Source organism: Phoenix dactylifera, unplaced genomic scaffold (genome assembly GCF_009389715.1).
Source record: "Phoenix dactylifera cultivar Barhee BC4 unplaced genomic scaffold, palm_55x_up_171113_PBpolish2nd_filt_p 000576F, whole genome shotgun sequence".
Classification (NCBI taxonomy): Eukaryota; Viridiplantae; Streptophyta; class Magnoliopsida; order Arecales; family Arecaceae; genus Phoenix; species Phoenix dactylifera.
This window is the reverse complement of record NW_024067978.1, coordinates 115,796-121,768: the sequence shown is the minus strand read 5'-3', so window position 1 is coordinate 121,768 and position 5,973 is coordinate 115,796. Positions and strand designations below refer to the sequence as shown.

The following is a 5,973-nucleotide window of genomic DNA, read 5'->3' as shown; positions in this document are numbered from 1 at the left end:
TTCCGTTGAAAAACAGGTTGCAGAGATTGAAAGCTTGATTTCTTTGAGTGGAATAGTTATTCTCTGCCTTGCTACAGTCCTCTGTGGCTATTTAAGCCATCCCTCACGGAAACTAGCCGTTAGAGACCTTTTTCTGCCCGTTCTGCACACTCTGCACAGCCTGACAATATGTCCGTTGGTGGGTTGGAGTCGACTCGCGCGATCAGGAGTCGACTCGGCTGTAGCGGGAGTCGACTCATGCTTTTTTTGAGTCGACTCGGCAACTGTTCCGGATTTGAATTAAAGTCGCCTCTTCGACTGGGAGTCGACTCGACTTGACCCGGAGTCGACTCGCCAACTTCTGGAGCTGACTTGGCATTTTCAGAGTCGGCTCATCCCATGGAGTCCGTGGATCTATTTTTGAACTTGGTCCACTCGAGTCGACTCGTTAATCCTGGGAGTCGACTCGGCGCTCAGAGCCCGAACTCCCGATCTTCTGTCTTTTGGCTCGTCCAGTCTTGGAGTCGACTCAAAATTCTCTGGAGTCGACTCGGCTCTCAGTTTCCGAAACTTGGCCTTCTGTCTTTTTGGTGGAGCGCTGCCTCGGAGTCGACTCGTGTATTTCGGGAGTCGACTCGAATCTCAGAGTCCGAAAACTCCTCTCTGACTTTTTCTTTGTGTGCCACTGAGAGTCGACTCTCGCTTTCTTTGGAGTCGACCTGCCAACCATCGGAGTCGACTCGCGTTCCACAGGAGTCGACTCGAATCTCAGGGTCGAAAACCGCTCTCTGACTTTTCTGCCTGTGACTCCTTGGAGTCGACTCATACCTCTCCGGAGTCGACTCGGTAAACATCGGAGTCGACTCGCGCACTTCAGGAGTCAACTCGCTAACAGGTTTTAAGTTGTGTCCTTCTGTCCATCTGTCTGTTCTCAGTCGGAGTCGACTCGTACTGATCCGGAGTCGACTCGAGCCCGTGCCAGTGATTCTGATACGCTTGGAGTCGACTCGTAATATCCAGGAGTCGACTCGAGTCTCAGACTTTGGTTCAAGTTGACTTCTTAACTTATCCAAAATATCTTGAACCAAGTCTAGAAACACTTAGACAAGATTTTCACTGAAACACTCAATTGAATTCATTAGTAAACAAAAGATATACTCAAATGCTTTGAGCTCATCAAAATCAAAATAGGGTTTTAATCAATCACTCCACAGACCAGCCAACCGTATGGGTCAACCCCAGTTGCATACTAGAAGGAGGTTAAGTTCAGCCTTTCAGGTTCACTGCAGCCAATTCAAAGCAGCATGTGCACCCGTTTGTGATTCTCCCACTTCATCCCACGCGTCCGCCCGTCTCACGCATCTCCCAGCGTCCGCGTGCAGCCCATCATCCCGCGTTCGTGCAACCTCCCAGATCTCAGCTTCCGCATCCAAGCTTCCGAGTCCACGTGTTCAGCCGAGTTCCCAGCATCCCGAATCTCAGCTTCCGTCCGTTAGCTCCTTCCCGTGATGCATTCCGAAGCTTCCACGCTCCAACACTCTTCACGGTCAAGCTTCATTCGTCCAGGCCTCACGAGTCCAAGCTTCATCTTCAGCTCGGTAACCATCCAGTGTATCATCCGAGTCCCAGACCATCGCGTCCGCGTGCAAAATCCAGCCGTCCGTGATGATTTTGTGCATCAGATCTCCCAGCATTCCGCAGAGCGTCTTCCCAGCATCCGATTCTTCCGGATCTACAGCTTCATCCAGGTATCATCCGCGTCTCAGTCCCTAGCAAAGATCCAGATGCCATCCACGCGTCCCAGCTCCAACGATCAAGCCCAGCCGTTCAGCATCCCATGAAGCATCTCATCCGCATCCGTCCGCGTTCAAGCTTCCGCGCCTGCATCCCAGAGCTTCCTAGCCTTCCACGGTTCAGCTTCCACGCATCCTAACCGATCCCTAGCATCTATGATCACAGCACATCCCAGCAGCCTTCCGGGATTCGCAATCATCCGAGTCCCAGTCAGGTTTCCGCGTCCGATTCTCCCGCATCCACAGCCTCATCCAGCCGACGTGTCTCCACCGCGTGCGATCAGGGGAGGTCGAAGGCGAGGGGTTATCTCTCTCTCGGTTGGGAAGGAAGGATATCATCCTTCATTCGAAAAAACAGAGAGTCCTGGGCTAGCCAAAGAAAAGAAAGAGAAAAGGAAACAGGGGAGGCCCTGTTTCCAAAAAGAAAAAGAAAAAAAAAAGGGGGGGAAATGAAAGGGGGATTAATGTGTGAAATGAGTGGCTGATTTCTTAGGGAGGGTGATGGAGGAACCTTTGATGTATTGCTCTTTGAAGTAAACTCTAAACTTTTGCTTTGAATGACTTATATTTATTGATACGTTCTTAATCCATGCATAGTTATTTCGTAGAGAGCTCTTTAATGGATTATGATTATTGATATATGGATTGCTTTAGTATTTGATTCCTCGTAGACGTAGAAAGCACGATGAATGCTTAGAAATTGAGTTCATATGTTCATAAAACATATACCACGATTAGATTTATCCTACAGTTAATCTTTGATCAAGAACCATAGAGTTTATTTCTTGAATGCAATATCATCAAGGGGGATTCCAGATCCCTACCATTTTATTTCATCGAACTTTGTTTATTGATATATTGTTCTCTATTTTTAATTTCTGAAAATCAAAACATCATCTTAATCCACAAATTTATTGAATTAATTAATCTAAAATTATACTAAATAATCTTATAAATATTTCGTTTCTTGAGGATTCGACCTCGGACTTCCGAGAATTTACTACTTGTGCGATTCTCCTATACTTGGGAGATTAGTTTCGCGAAAGCATTTCTGTGACGCATCAAGTTTTTGGCGCCGTTGCCGGGGAACGGCTGATTTATTAGTATAATTTTAGATTTAATTAGTACTTTAGTAGTTAGTCTTTTTCTTTCGAAAACAAAAAAAAAAAATTCTTTACTGCTGTTTTTTTATTCCCTGCACAGTCTGCATCAAACTCTGATATCAAAGTAATTCACCGTCTGATTGAACTCAAATTTGGTCGTCAGGTGCAGGACCTGTGTTTCTTTCATCTGAACGGTCTGATTGACATTCTGAGACCTTACTGCTTTCTGTTTTAAATTTTCTGCATTTATTTTTTTTTAGAATCAGAATTTTATTGTTATCATATCTCATTAACCTTTGTTGCTAATTGAAATTTTAAAAAAAAAATTAAAAAAAAAACTTTAAGAAAAGATCAAGGGTGATTATTCAAAAAAAAAAGAGGAAAACCTAAAATTTCAAATTTCAAATTTCAGAATTCAAATTTCAAACTTCAACACATAAAATTTAAAAAAAAAATAAATAATTTGCTTGATCATCTATTCAATGAAATTTAATGTCATGTCATAAAACATAAAAAAAAAATCTCTTTATTGTTGCATATAGTATAAGGCATCAGCATAAAATACTCTAAAGGCTGAACCCATTTAAAAAGATAAGGTCGGGATTTCATCACTCGTCCTTAGCCCAAAAATCACCCCATTGCATAAATATCCTAAGCTTAACTAAAATCAACTAGACGTTGGCCCCTAAGGACATTCGAGCTCAATAGGACGAAGACCACCGAAAGTCACCAATTTCGCTCTGTGGCTTAGTTGATGTCTAGGCAAGCTTTGTCCCTATAAGGGAGACAGTTCATCTGTTCGAGGCAAGTGGGTTTTAAGTGGGACCTTTGCGAACGCATCGTGACCCCTCTACTTACCTGAGAGCTTACCTGGTCAACTCGGTTCATTAGACCGGATTTGAGACTTAGGTGCCTTCTTCAAACCAGTTAGGAGCTGTCTAGAAATTTAAGAAAAACATTAGAAATTGAGGTGTAATGTTTAGTTGCATGTTTGATTGTGAATAGATTTTTGTTTTAGGGTGTAGTTTTAGGGTATCTTTAGTTGGTACTTATATTTATATTTATTTTTTTAAAAAAAAACATAAAAAAAATTTAATTAAATTTTGTATGCTAGGTTGGAATAGGGACGACACCGGTCGATTAAGTCGTACAACTTTAGATCATCCCTTAAGACACATCCTTGAAATTTCTTCGCAGTATCTCACACCTTGTGAGATGGCAAATTTTCCTGATGATGTAGGAAGTCACCATGGTGATGAAGGTAGACCCCCAGTTATGACACTTCGACAATACTTACATCCCACTAGGACTAGTCAACCTTCATGCATGATTATTCCTGAAAATGTAGGACACTTTGAAATCAAACCAGGAGTAATTCAATTGCTGCCCAAGTATCATGGGATGGAATCTGAGAACCCTTATCTTCATCTTAAGGATTTTGAGGAAATTAGCATCACATTTAGAGTGCCAAATGTATCGGAAAACGTCCTTAAATTGATCTTGTTTTCTTTTTCCTTAAAGGATAAAGCCAAAACATGGCTGAACTCCTTGAGACCTAGATCGCTAGGAACATGGCATGATATGCAAAGAGAATTCTTGAAAAAGATATGGATCACCCCTTCTTCTTGCGCCAAAGATCTTACATTTCCGAAGGAACTGGAGCTACATTTCTTTTCAATTTCCCCGCACAAAGGACTAACTTTTTGAAAAGGCACATTAGTAACTTCCAACAAAAAGACCATGAAACATTTTATGAATGCTGGGAGAGATTTAAAGATTTGCTTCTCTCTTGTCCTCATCATGGGTTTGAAACATGGAGAACCATTAGTTTCTTTTACGAAGGATTGTCTCCACAGTTAAAACAATTTATAGAGACTATGTGCAATGGTCTATTTTTGGAAAAGCAACCCGATGAGGCATGGGACTATTTAGATTCTCTCGCAGAGACTGCACAATTATGGGATACAGGGGATAGAGTGAATAAACCTTTACCTAAGCCTGCTAGCATTGGACACGGGGGCCTTTACAACCTTAGTACTCAGGATGATATTTAGGCTAAAATGGCAGCCCTCACTAGGAAGGTAGAGGAAATTGAACTTAGAAGGATTGAACCCGTCAAGACCGTAGAACATAACAGCGAGTGTTGTAGGATTTGTGAGATGCCTGGCCATCTCACCACTGATTGCCCCACAATACCCGCATTCAAGGAAGTTTTGCACGATCAGGCTTGCACGATCAGGCCAATGTTATGAATACCTATCAAAAATCTTTCAATAATCCTTTTTCGGGTACTTACAACCCTGGATGGAAGAACCATCCAAATTTCAGGTGGAGGAATGACCAACCTCAACAAGTATATAACCCAACTCCTCCACCTCCGCAACCTCATTATGCACACGCACCCCCTCAAAAATCCAGTCTCGAAGAAACTTTGCAATCTTTCATGCAAGGTCAAGCTAAAATCAATGATGAATTAAGAAATCAACTGATAACGCTGACCACTGCTTTAAGTGCTCAAGGGAAAGGTAAGCTACCAGCTCAACCACAACCTAATCCTCAAGTCTATGGTGGTAGCAATGCATCATCTTCAACTTTGCATAAAGAACAAGCGAAGAGTATAATAACTTTGCGAAGTAGAAAGGTTATTGACCGACCAGTCCCAGAACAAACACAAGTCATACCTGATTCCGACCCTCCCAAGACAAAAGAAAAGGATAACGAAGAAACTGAAGCACCAACATCTACTGAAAAAATCAAATGTCCTTTTCCTGCACCATTTCCACAAAGATTAAAGCCCTTGCAAAAGCTTGAACCAAACTCTGAAATTCTTGAGCTTTTTAAGCAAATAAAAATCAATGTACCTCTTCTTGATGCAATCAAACAAGTGCCTTCATATGCAAAATTTTTAAAAGATTTATGCACTGTCAAGCGTCGTTTAAATGTCAAGAAGAAGGCATTTCTGGCTGAACATGTGAGTGCAATTTTACAGCATAACATTCTTCCTAAATATAAGGATCCAGGTTGCCCAACTATCTCGTGCATCATTGGCAATTTCAGGATTGAGCGAGCATTGCTAGATTTAGGAGCGAGTGTGAATT

At 42.2% G+C, this 5,973-nt stretch overlaps 1 pseudogene; it reads right to left on the bottom strand.

The window, feature by feature from the left end:
• Positions 1 to 4,584: 4,584 nt before the first annotated feature.
• Positions 4,585 to 4,682, bottom strand: LOC120106588 (annotated as a pseudogene).
• Between the last annotated feature and the right edge of the window lie 1,291 nt (positions 4,683 to 5,973).